Raw genomic sequence first — 13,150 nt, forward strand, 5'->3', positions numbered from 1 at the left:
TGTGTTAAATGAAGGTACTAACAGTACTTCTCTCAAATGATTGTTGTAAGGATTAAATGAGTTAATCCATGGAAGGCACTTGGAGCAGTGCCCAACATAATGTAAGCCCTGAATAAATATTAACTATTAATATTATTTAACAAACAGAGTAAACATAGACATTCATGATACTAGCTTTTCCAAATGTCATTGCACATCCAACTCATAGTGGAAAATACCAGGGGACAGTCCCCTGTGCTTATTCAAAAATCTTAATTCATGACATTCTGCTTAACTATAAATATGAACAGAGCCTGTGAATGGAAATGAACTGCTAAGGCTGTGGTCTCATGAATGCCATTTGCTAACTCAGTACTCAGAGAGTCTGCTTTGCAAAGCCCCTTGATGCAAAATTGTTAATTGATTTTTCCTCTGACAATCTTTAGTTACCCAAACCCATGACTGGACAACATGATTTGGAGGATTCGCAACCACAAACAACCCATTGTCTTTGGTTGAGTGAAGTTTATTTTTTTTCAAATTGTGTTTTCAAGTGTAGAAAATTTCAACTCTCTGAGGATTCATTGTATTTCCAAGACTACCTTACTGCAAAAGTCTGGCGATTCACATTCTGTGGTCCTTTTCATGTCAAAGATACAGATCATGAGTCTAAAATAAAACCTGAGGCGTGTTGGATACTTTGCTGTCTTCTCCCTGATGGGGTCCTGCTGGAGGCAGTCATCTGGGCCTCACATTCTTACTCCCTTCTCTCTGGCACACCTTTCTTTCTTGTTCATCTGATGTAATATTGGATATTTAACCTTTCAGAGTGTTTACTTACTTAAAATGCTGTGCTCCTTCAGGAGTGACAGGTGCATGGGAAGGTGCTGGGAAGAGCAATGGCACCTTAGCTTTGATTATATTATGTCATCCTGATGGGCTCTTCATTTCATTCATAAAGCTGGTACCAGTAACTGAAAGCTGAAAATATAATGGAAAATTTAAATCAAAATTTCTCCAGATAATAAAGAATGGGTGGGCTTTTGATTCCCTTAAAGAAAGCATGTTTCTTTTGGTGCTAAATATTGATTCTTTAGTAACTAGCCATCTCTTTTGCTGTGAAAACTGCAAATGGAAAAGTAAACTTTATGAGTGTGCTGATTCACCAATCCCAACTTGCAATTATGAAAATCTTAACGAATTCACAGGGAGGAGTCAGGGTGAAAAGACCAGATTTGGAGAGTTTGTGGAGCAAGACCCTGTTGTATTACTGTTCTCTATCCTTACCCTGGCATGTGATAATGCTTGGTACTTGAGTATGTCCCCCAAAAGTATACTTTGTGAAATATACGATGCAATAAAGATGTCAAACATGCATATGAGAATTTGGGCACAGGTGATATCTGACTTAATTAAATAAATTTTAGAGACAAGTTACTATAGCATTTTTATCTTTGTCAATAAATATCATTGTAATGGTTTATAATTAGGTACAATTGTATGTAATTCACATGAATGGCTATAATCAGGACAATTTGCCTCTCCAGACCAGTTTCTTCCCTGATTATTTTACTTTTCTCCTATTATCAACGTTAAAGTTGATAATTTCTCTGGTAGCACATAACATTTTTCAGATTAACATTGTCATTGTTGTCATCAATATCAATACTACTTCCACAGGCAGGTTTGTATAAAAGAGAGATGAAACACTAAAGCAAGACAGCGTTGCCTGTGAAGTCTGAATTTTTCCTCTGCTCTGAGACCTTGGTGGTTTCGTCTCTTCTAAAATAAGGACATTGTGACAAGCATTTACTATAGCAGTTAAGACACTGGTTAAGACACTTGTATCCACAGAGTACCAGGATTCAATTCCACACTCCAGTTCCTGGTTCTCACTTCCTACCAATGCAGATACTAGGGAGCAGTGGTGATGATTCACATGATTGGACTCCTGCAACTCATATGGAAACCTGGATTGAGTTCCCAGATTCAACCCTACTGTGACTTTAGCTTTTGTGGGCACTTGAGGTGTGAACCAGCAGATGGGAGCATTCTCTCTCTCTTTGTCTCTCTGTCTCTCACTCCCTCGTTTCCCTCTCTGAATTTACTTCTCTGCCTCTCAAACGAGCAAAATTTAAATGCAGATGTTAAGACCTTTTCATGCTTGTGGAGCTTTAATGCTGACTTAACTTTTCAGATTCGTTCTTCTGTGCTGAAATACATGACATGATATATGTTACTTCTTTCAATGGTGCATCCAACTACTCAAGGCAGCAGATTCCCTTTGCCAGGGTACAGTGTTCTTGCTTAGCTCATGCATCTAAGAGCCACCTAGGATCCAGAAGCAGCTGTCTTTCAATTATTGGGAAAGGTTTGGAGAAGGAGGTAGAAGATGTACTTAAATTGTTTATTTACTATGATTTTGAACTAATTAATTGGGGGAAAAAATCTAAACAGCTCTCCCACCTGCACCCTGGAAGCCTTAGCCAAATGAAAGCTGTGGGTGTGCACACATTTATATTTGATTTTCTAAACATATGAAGGTTTCAGTCCTAAGTCATGCTTTTAGCAAACAACAGCAACCTGTTCCTGACTCCCAACTGTTTCATAGGTATGGAAAATAGCTTGATTCCCAGGCTTGTTGTAGTCTCTCGCTGCGCTAAGTGCATGTCACTCATTCATGTCCTGATAAGACATCCAGAATACATGTAAGAAGGCAAATAATTTGCCAGTCTGGCAGAGACTCCCATAACTACTGAAACTGCCTCAGTTAAATAAAAATTAAAAGGCATGGTTATTGGGATTTGAGAGTAAGAGTAATTTAGGGTTAACAGGATGGGGAATCTTTTCTCTACCAGAGATCTTTTGAACATTTAAATTATCAGTTGCAGCATATACAAAATTATCAACTTAAAGTTTATTCTGATGTACATTTACTGAATTTTGAGGTCCACCTGAAGTTTACTTGATGGGGCCACAATAAATAATTTTGTAGACCTTTAGTGGCCCATTACTGGGTGTTTCACACCTCTGATAATCCAGAAGTTAAGTGTATTATGTTCTTGGGGAGGATCTGAACCTTTCACTCCAGGCTACTATGTCAGGATGCTTTTTGTATTGATTTCTTGCATTCTTAGATGTGTTTCTGATGCTTTACAAATCTGTTTAGCCATTTAATGATATCTATAGATCACTTGCGCAATTGGACCTGTGAAGACAGGACCTGAGATATTTTAGTCTATCAATGAGAAAGAATTTCCACCAGCAGAGAACTGGATTCACCCTTAAAATGGAAATGAAAGAAGATTCTCATGTGCCTGAACCTTTATTTGAATGAGAACTGAACAGTTCTCTGTAGAACTTCAGCCATAGAAGATGATTCACCTTGGTTCATGCCAAGAGGCTTAAGGTGGCAGAAAAAAAGAAGTGGCTTCTTTGGGAACATGTAGAAAATAGAAACTGATTAGCACTGAAGCCCCGTTGAGGACTCTGGCTGTTGAGAGTTGCGTATGAGCGGTGTCCTTCATTCCACAGATCTTTAAAGATGCTTGGCTTCTCCACTCCTGCCCGAAGGCCAGATGTCCATGGTACTAGTAATTGAGTAATGCAACCATTTGTTGAATATGCATTTGTAAACCCTGACTCTAACACTTCGAATTTGCCAATTCATCACTTCTAATAACAAGGAAAAACTGGAAATTGAAATTCAAATAAACACATTCAGATTGTTTGTTTAAATTCTATTAGGAATTTGGAAAAACATGCTTAGAAAGTAGTTGTTAATTATTATTTTCTGAACCAAATAATCTGATACTTGATCATATTGTGCCTATTTTGTTTCATGGTGTGTAAATCTACATTTCTCCACAAGACTGAATAGCTCCCTGGGGGCCAAGTCTTCTTTCTTTATTTAGCTTTGCTTCTTACAGTTCCTGATAGTGCTCATATTTGGGTACACAGTGACTCAGTGATGACTTGAACGATTTTTCACTCTGTTTTCTGCCAGATTTTATGGACCAGACTAGATATTTAGCAAATATTACTTACAGTTCCCCCAAAATGGTATATTCTCACCGAAATGCTCTCAAGGAGGGATTTGACTTTTGGAACATTGCAAGTCCCATTTGGAATTAAATAATGTGAACTTCTAATAGAAATGGTTGAATTTCCAGCAAGTTTTAAAACGTGTGTGTGTGTGAGAGAGAGAGAGAAAGAGAGAGAGTGAGAGAGAGAGAGATTTTCACAGAATGAATTTCAATTTCTTTTTTCTGATCTATCCTCAACGATCAATGTGGTACTTAACCTACATACCAAATGAACACATGTAAAACTACTTAATAAAATGATCTGAAAAAAAGGGGAGGAAACATGAGTGTATTTCCAACATGATACCTTGCACTCCAACTAAATTATGTATCTGTTGTATACCTATCATTGAATCTGTTAACTAAAGCTCTTCCTATTCACATTGTTCATTTTCTGGAGTGTTTTGTCTCATCTCTTTCAAGCTACTATTGTCCCCTTAAAGATGTGGTTACTTAATAAGGCCATCCATCTTAACTTCTTTCTTTCATCTCATCTTCAGTAAATCCTGCTCAGATTCCTGGGTTTGGGTGTAAGGTCCTTTAAGGGTGAATCTTTTTCCTGTCATAATCTATATGAGATCATGAAAGTGAGTGTTCCATGTATCACTCTCTTGATTTTCATCAAGAGTTCTATTGTTCTTTTGGGAACTATATATGCAAAGGATCCCAAATGCACCAACATGAAGTGTTTCAGTTGATGTTAACTTGTAACCTTTTCCAGCAGTTACCAGCAGTGGTGGACTTTGGTGCATGGATCTAATATTGCCATTAAAGTGCATGGATCACTTTGCAGTGTTTTAATGAACCCAGAACTGGGATTCATTCAAATGATGTCTGATGTGTAAGAATACTTGCTTTTTCCTCTTTCTTCTTTTGTGAGTTCACACTCTCTTCTTCATTGGTCCCCCTTCCCATATCATTTTTCCTTGCCTTCATCTGCTTCCCTCTCTTTTTTCCCCAATCTTTCTCAATCAATATTAGTTATTCCAAATAAATTTTAGTTCTAGAATAGTAATACAGTTCACTGGGCTCCAATTAAGGGGCACTTAAGATCAGATAACTGTCTACTTCATGACTTTGTTGGTTTTTCCATCAGAATGGGTCTGTAAGGTTAGAGGTTGCTTCCTACCTCTTCTTTCTCATCCAGATTCCTCCCCCTGGCTTAGAGAATGCTTCTAGAGGATGCCTCAGACACATGAACTAGTGAATGTGTTTCTCTGCTTTAAATGTGGGTAAGAACTGGTTTTTTAAATTGTAAGCTGAATTTCCACAAAAGGGTCAGCAAATATTTTCATGTCCCCAGGGATGTCATGTTCTAAGAAACAAAAGTGCAGTTAATAAAAGTTCTAAACACTAGAATGTTTGGCTTCAAATTTACCCAGAGAACACAGTTTGCTCAAACCAACTTTATATGTAATGTTTCAAAGCTCATTAGGCTGTTTGATGAATGAGGAATTAATGGGGGCAAAAGGAGATGGATGCTCCTGAAAGGATACTTGGTGTTTCGCTTTCCCTTATCAGTGTGAGGATACATCCCACTTGGAAAAGTTTTGGTCAGGAGTATTAGATCACAGTGTGTGCCACAAGCTGGAGCTGCACTACTATATGCTTTGCTCTAAAACTCAATATCCTTTTTTTTTTCTTACAATTTCTTCTTCTTCTTCTTCTTCTTCTTCTTCTTCTTCTTCTTATTATTATTATTATTATTATTATTATTATTATTATTATTTTATTGGAAAGACATATACAGAGAGAAAGAGAGACAGAAAGATCAGTTGGTTCACTCCCCAAGTGGCTGCGGTGGCCAGAGCTGAACTGATCTGAAGTCAAGAGCCAGGAATTTCTTCCAAGTCTCCCATGTGGGTGCAGGATCCCAAGGCTTTGGCTATCCTCTACTGCTTTTCTATACCACAAGCAGGGAGCTGGATGGGAAGTGAATCATCCAGGACACAGACCAGGGCCCATACAGGATCCTGACAAATGCAAGGTGAAAATTTAGCTACTAGGCTATTGCACCGGGCCTGTCTCCTTATTTCTTAACCCCAATCTTTTCATCACCATGGTATCTGCTCTTACAATCTGACAAGGAGGAGTCTACTTTTCTGCTCAATGTGTGCCCTCAAGACTGGTCTATGCCCAGTATCATCAGCGTACAGATGGTTTCCCAATGTAGAAGCCTCTACTCTGCTACATGGACAGATGGCTGCTGATACTTTTGTGGTAATGTGATGTCAAAAAGGATACGCCCCAGAGTCCAGGAACACAACTGAAATGTGAAAGTCAGGAAGGCAGCAGCTAGGAAATCCAGAGGGCAGGACAACTTGGCAAAAGGGAGTGATCTAGGGTTTAAATAGAAAGGTCCTCTGAGTCTTCAGGGCAGTATTCTCTCACGGCCTTGGCGTATCCTGGGCCTGGACAGACTAAGTCAAGCTGGTCAGTTTTGTATGTGCTGTATCTTCCTAACTGCTGAGTCTCATGAGTAGTATAGCTGAAGATGGAAACACTTCCTGCCTTTCACTTTAGGGTACATTTTCCTTGTGTTAAAATAACTGAAGTCTATGCTTTTATGGGCTTCCACTCACCAAGCAAACTACCTATACTCCTTTCTCATGTTTTTGCTTAGTCCTAGAGTTTATACTAAATATAAAGCTCTAAAGAAGGGGTTTATTTTTGTCTGCTCCATCCTTGTGACCCCTTTTAACAGTTAGGCTCCTCCAATGTTTGGCGTTATGCCATTTCTGCCTCCTAGTTTTCCTCTCCCTTGTTGTGCCTGCTTGTACACCTTGTAAAATGCTGCACACAGGACCCGGCACGGTGGCCTAGCAGCTAAAGTCTACGCCTTGAACATGCCAGGATCCCATGTGGCCACCAGTTCCAATTCCGACAGCCCTGCTTCTCATCCAGCTCCCTGCTTGTGGCCTGGGAAAGCAATCAAGGATGGCCCAAATTTGGCCTTGGGACCCTGCACACACATAGGAGACCTGGAAGAGCTCCTGGCTCCCGGCTTCAGATCAGCACATTCTGCTGCAGCCACTTTGGGAGTGAACCATCGGATGGAAGATCTTCCTCTCTGTCTCTCCTCCTCTCTGTATATCTGACTTTGCAATAAAAATAAATAAATCTTTATAAAAAAAAGATGCTGCACACAGGCCCAGCTCACCCCCAAGGCTCACCCACAATGCTCCGTCTGTAGGCTTCAGTTCTCTGTTTGCTATGTTGTTGGTGTTTTATGAATTAATTTGAATTCAAGTATCAACAGGTAACAGATCCTAATCACCAGTTTTATTTTAAAAATAAGTCTTCATGATTTAATTCATTTAAGGGAATAGTGACCAGAATTCTAGACATGCTAGTAGCAGAATTGTATACGTTGCTGCTACTGAAAGCTGCCCTATTCCCGAGGTTGTGAATACCTTCGTGAGTCTCATGAAGATTTGGTTGCATGTGATTAAAGTTTAAACTTAAAAGCAAGGTCATACTAATTCTTATAGAATTCCCTCTTGAAGTAGCATTCCTATATAGCATTTGTGTTGTAGTCTTATCTCTGTCTCCAATTCTGCAAACTGGGTCTGCTGTTAATGCATCTCCAAATGAATGCTTTGGAAATGCAGCTCACACTGTGTTTCCAAGGAGCCACTTTCCCCTCTACCAGTGTGCTCAAATCAAAGCATTGTTTCCGGAGCTTTATGAACCGAGTTGTGAGAGTAAAAGTTGATGTTCAAAATGGAGTCTCTTCATCTTAGTATATGCTTTTTTAATAAGCAGAATTAACAACTTCTTGATAGATTCTTGTACTTTGTATCTTTGGGGAGAATAATTTTTACAAATTGATGCACTCTCTTTTGTATAATAATTACAAATATTCTTGATGTCTCAGCACCTTAGGATATGGGTACATAGTTAATAAGGCAAAAGAGCCCATCCTTAAATTTGCTTCACCCATTATAGCTGTTTAATTAGCTGATGTTCTTACAAGGTAGATCACTAGCTAATTCCACATTTTAAGAGGATGTACTGAAGCATAGTCTAGTTTAATTAAGTAATTTAGGATAGCAAATTAGTTGTTTAACTAGAAATAGTCTCTTGGCTTCCTTGTTTGAGTTGATGATAATAATGCATCTAGCTGTTCTGCTTTGACATATGCATATACATTTGTACTATAATTGCTGAGAGGGAACATGGAACATGGCATCCCGTGAAATTATCTTTCAAGAATGAAGGCAATATAAAGGCATTTTTAGATAAAATCTAAGGAATTTTATACCAAGAAAATGTAACTAAAGGACATATTTCAAGAGGGTTCAAAGTGGTCCTGGCAAGAGGATCTCGAAGGAAAGAAGGAAGGAAGGAAGGAAGGAAGGAAGGAAGGAAGGAAGGAAGGAAGGAAGGAAGGAAGGAAAGAGAAAGAGACAAATCTGAAGCAAAATGATAAATATACATTTATATGAACTAGTAATAATATATAAATTCTGAGGTTAAAAAATGAGCCATGTAATCAAAACTTGGGGTTATTGTGTATAAATTCTGTGAGGGGAGAAAGGTGTTTGATTGTAGCTGTTACAATGTCAGATGACCTTGCCAGAGTTTGATTTCTGCCTCTGGCTCCTGATCGTAATCCTGATACTATGCACCCTGGAAGACAACAAAATTAGGGCTCAAGCAATTCAGGCCCTGTCACTTAAATGAGAGAACTGGATTGAGTTCTAGTCTTCCAGCTTCTTCCTGGTCCAATCTAGGCTATTGCGGGTGTTTGAGAATTAACCAGCAGATGGGCTCTCTCTGTCTGTAACTCTTGAATTAGGCAAAAAGGAAATCCTAGGTCCTTTTGTTATTGTAGAGAGGAAAATAAAATACACTTAGGCCTTAAGTATAAGAACAAGGAAAAAGAGAAGAGATAAAAGGAAGGAGGGAGCTAGGGAGAGGAAAAGAAAGGGAAGAAAGAGGGAAGATGTCATGACGACAAAGTTGGGTGATCAAAATGTCCATATACAATTACTTAGTGAACTTAACTTCCACTTAAATCCAAAGATTCTGTTTTTTAAAAAATAATTTAGTAGTACATTAAATTCTCAGGGTGATAGCAATTGCATGATAATTCCTGCAAAAGGAATCTCATCAATTCTCATGTTAATGTGATAATAACAAAAAACAGATTGAATGTAGTTCATAGATGCAATTCTAAGAATACAGTAATTCCCTCCCTTTTTTTTCTTTAAAAATTTACTGTACATGACTGAAATGGTCGTATTTTCATTTGTTTTTGTCTATAACCCCTGCCTCTATTCCAGCTATTTTTGTTTTTGTTTTTCTGGATTTTTTTTTTAACATTTTACTTGTCGAACACTTTAAATTTGGAATCTCAAAAGCTTAAAAGTGAAGAAAGAAAGATCCTTAGGGAAGCACATAAACACACCCAAATCACCTTACATGAACATTTTAGTGTAATGAATAGGGACTCTTCTTTTCTTCCTAGGTGATTAATTCACTGGAAAGTTATAAAGAGTTTAATCAGTTGTAACTCAAGACACAAAACAAAAATGGTCATTGCTATAAAAAGAAAACTGATAAAAATCTATTCTTTTAGTGATAGATTTTAACACTTTTCTTAGTAATTTATTGATCAAATGCATAATCAGTAAGAGTACAAAAGAGTTGAAAGGTACAATCATTAATGGATTTTGTCTAGAATCCCCATTTTCAGGCAAATATAAAAATTATAAAAATTAAACAGGTAGTAATTTTGAAGAATTGAAATAATACAAATCCACCTATAATCACAGCAGAGTTTAAGTTAGAATCAATTACAAAAAGATACATTAAACACCCCTCCATACATTTAGGCATTTAAGAAACATGCTTTCTAAATGACCTTACATAAATTTTATGAGTTAAAGAAATCCTACTAGATATTACAAAACACTAGGTTAGAAGAGTTAGGTAGCAAAATTTATGTGATAGGGCTCAAGTAATACTTACAGACTTAGGACCACACTCTCATGACCTCATTCAACCTTTATCACCTCTTTACTGTGTCTGTCTCCCAATATGGTCACTTGTGGGCTTGGGCTTTATGAATTAGGGGAGGGGGAGCCACAATTCAATCCGTGACAACTGGATTCTAATCATGACCCCCAACCACATACTAGCAATATGATCTTGGGCTAGTGACTTTTTCTGCGAACTGTGTTGTTCATTTGAAAGTGAAGGTCTAGGCAGAGACTAGGACAGTTGTTCTCAAACGTTTATGCATTTTAAAATCACCTTCAGGATTTGCTGAACCATATGTTGCACATTTTGTTAAACCACTCAAAACTTTTTTTATTCAGTGTATTGAAATGGCTGCAACTTGCAATTGAACATGTTTCTGGGAACTACTGCTGCCCTCAGAGCTACAGTTTGAATAGAATGATCTGTGGTTTTTTTTTCCTTCCCAGTTTTCTCATTATGTAACAAATTCATTGGAATATAACATCTTGCATCCTTTCTTAACTGAGGTTCCTTATCTGAATCACACTGAGAATATTGCTCTGGGTGCTGTTTTTTCAGTTTGCCTCCAAACAGTACAAACCTAGTACCATCAAGGTACAGAGGAGGGAAGTTCACTCATCACAGAAAGTAGATGTCTTAGGACATGAAAACTTAATTCCCAGCAGAAACCCTGTTGCAGTCTCACAGACACCTCCCTTTGTGTTTTCTCTGAACTGTCTTCTTTCTACCACCTCCTGCTGAATCACACAAGAGAGTTTGTTCTGGGTTATTTTGTCACGATTTTGTGCCCTGCTCCCCCTTCCCAGTTTGACTTCCACATGCTCTTATTCCACTGTCTTTCCCGACCCTTTCCATCCTCAGAGTGAAGGGCCTATTTTTCACTGTCTCCCAAAAAAGATAATTGTTATCAGTAGAAGAAACATTCTGAAACATTCTATTATTTGGTACTATTTCTTGTCCACATTTGTTGATATTTTCAAAATAGATGTCGTTTATTAATACTCAGTCCGTATTGTTTCAATTCCATTTTTCAAATGAGATAAAACTAAAACTGAAAGTGTCACATTGCAGGGAGGGAAGCAGACTTGTGCTTTCTCATCAGTTTATCTGGTCCGTATGATGGACTGATTACTTAATGATTCAGAAAGATGCTCTGGGCATCTGTGTTTTTCCTATACAAGAGTAATTTTTGATGTCTTCTACCTTTGGAGTGGTGATCTATGCAATGGGGAAAGATTAAAAAGACAGCAGCACCAGCAGTCTTATCATTATTTTTTTAACTGAGATCATTCTCTGCCAGAGAAATTCTGAAATGCTGTGGCAAGCTTAAATTAAAAAAATGCACATTCACTTGTTGGTGCTTTTTACAAAGCAGTGTTCCTGCAGAGCAAGGGGAGGCCATCTGTATGCCAGCCAAAGAAAATAAAAGCATATTGTCCCTCCTGGAGATAAAGTTTAAGCTCGAATAGGTAAGTCTGCACTGGAAAAGTTGCCTGTTGATGTCATGAAAGAGCTTGCACCTCAAACTGGACTCTGCCTAACAGTTGAAAAATGTGTTTTGTAACATTTAGTTGAGAAGTCAAAAGTGTTTTCAAAAGTGTTTTCGTCCTAGAAAATGTTTCCTGCTATTGACCCTTTGTCAATTGAAGATGAAAATAAGAAATATCAGACCCAACCATGGATATGTCCACACACTAAGTACTTCCTGATGCTTGATTCTTGGCCAGCAATTAATTTTGTTATGAAATAGGTTTTGGTGGCATTTATTCCCCACAGAAAAATGTAAATCTATTTTCTGTTGAGGTGTGTTTTCTCTAGGTGATTCTTACAATTCCAACATTCAAAATATTTCTTAAATGTTCCCACTTGATTAACTTGAAAAATTGGTGCTAAGCTTAAGACTTAGCACCTATTGATAAACATAGTAATACTGATATTTTGAAGGTGCTTTCTTTAGGCCTATTTTATGCTTGTAGATAAATAAACTTTCTTTAGATCTGTAAGTTTTACTTTCTGTTTATATAAAGATAGCTTGTCAATGCTCCAGCTACTATAAAGCTCAAGCGATAGAGATAGGGGCAGTGACTCAGCACACACACACACACACACACACACACACACACACAAGTTGAAAGACCCAAACTAACAGGGTCATATTTAGTTAGTTTGAAAGTCTAGGACTTAGCCATGGCTACACAGATAGAATGGCTAAGTCCCAGTGCTACAGCTTGTTTCCAAAATTTTATGGTTAAAATCCACCATATCTGTCCTCCCACATTTTACAGGTGGAAGAAAAAAAATTGTTCACGTATAGGAAATGACTTCTGTGAATGATAGGAATGTTCACACATAGGAAATACAAGTTTATACGGCTGAATAAGAACACAGATTTCCTGATTTCTAATCCACTGTTTTTTTTTTTTTCTCAAGTTCAGTATGAAGTAATGGTGTTTATTTGCCAAAAACTATATTACAAAATCAGCTAAAAGAAATCTGGAGCAAAATTTAGCCTGACTTACTTTCAACAATCAGCTTAGTCATTCCATAAATATTTATTGTGTCGCCACGATATGCCAGGCATGGTGCTAAGGCACAGTATCAATAATGCTGGGTGGGAGGATACATATCTGCATCCAGCATTGTCTGGATAGCCACAGGTTAGGCATTCAGACAGAGCCTCTCTGCGATGAGTAGAGGTTTAAGTGAGATGGTTCTCTGCACCTGTAAAGGTCCATGATTCCTAGAAAAGATTCTGTAAATGTTTACAAGACAGAGCTTTGGATGTAGATTAAAGACAGGAAAGGTGATAGGAACCCTAGATCAAGTCTAGGAGTAAGAAGAGGTGCTTGGATTTTCTGTTCTGTTGCCTATGGCCCTAGTCTGGGTCTTAGTAAAGCAGGAGAGGGAAGAGTAGCAGGGTCTGCACAGAAATGCCAGCATCTCATTGCATCAGGCCACACCAGGTTCAAGAAGTATATGAAACATTTTTAAAATTTAGAAATTTTTCCACATTGGCCATTTCTGTCTGATTCTAAGCTTTCCTTGTTGTTGTCTGTTTATCTATTCTAAGTTTTTTTGGTTTGTTTGTATGTTAGTTT

General features: G+C 37.9%; 1 protein-coding gene across 1 annotated transcript in view; it reads left to right on the plus strand.

Annotated features, from left to right (window-relative positions):
- The window catches only part of RYR3 (ryanodine receptor 3), a 602,723-nt gene that overhangs the window by 96,776 nt on the left and 492,797 nt on the right, over positions 1-13,150 (plus strand). The gene's annotated exons all lie outside the window — the stretch shown is intronic.

The sequence above is a fragment of the Ochotona princeps genome, chromosome 6 (genome assembly GCF_030435755.1).
Source record: "Ochotona princeps isolate mOchPri1 chromosome 6, mOchPri1.hap1, whole genome shotgun sequence".
NCBI lineage: Eukaryota > Metazoa > Chordata > Mammalia > Lagomorpha > Ochotonidae > Ochotona > Ochotona princeps.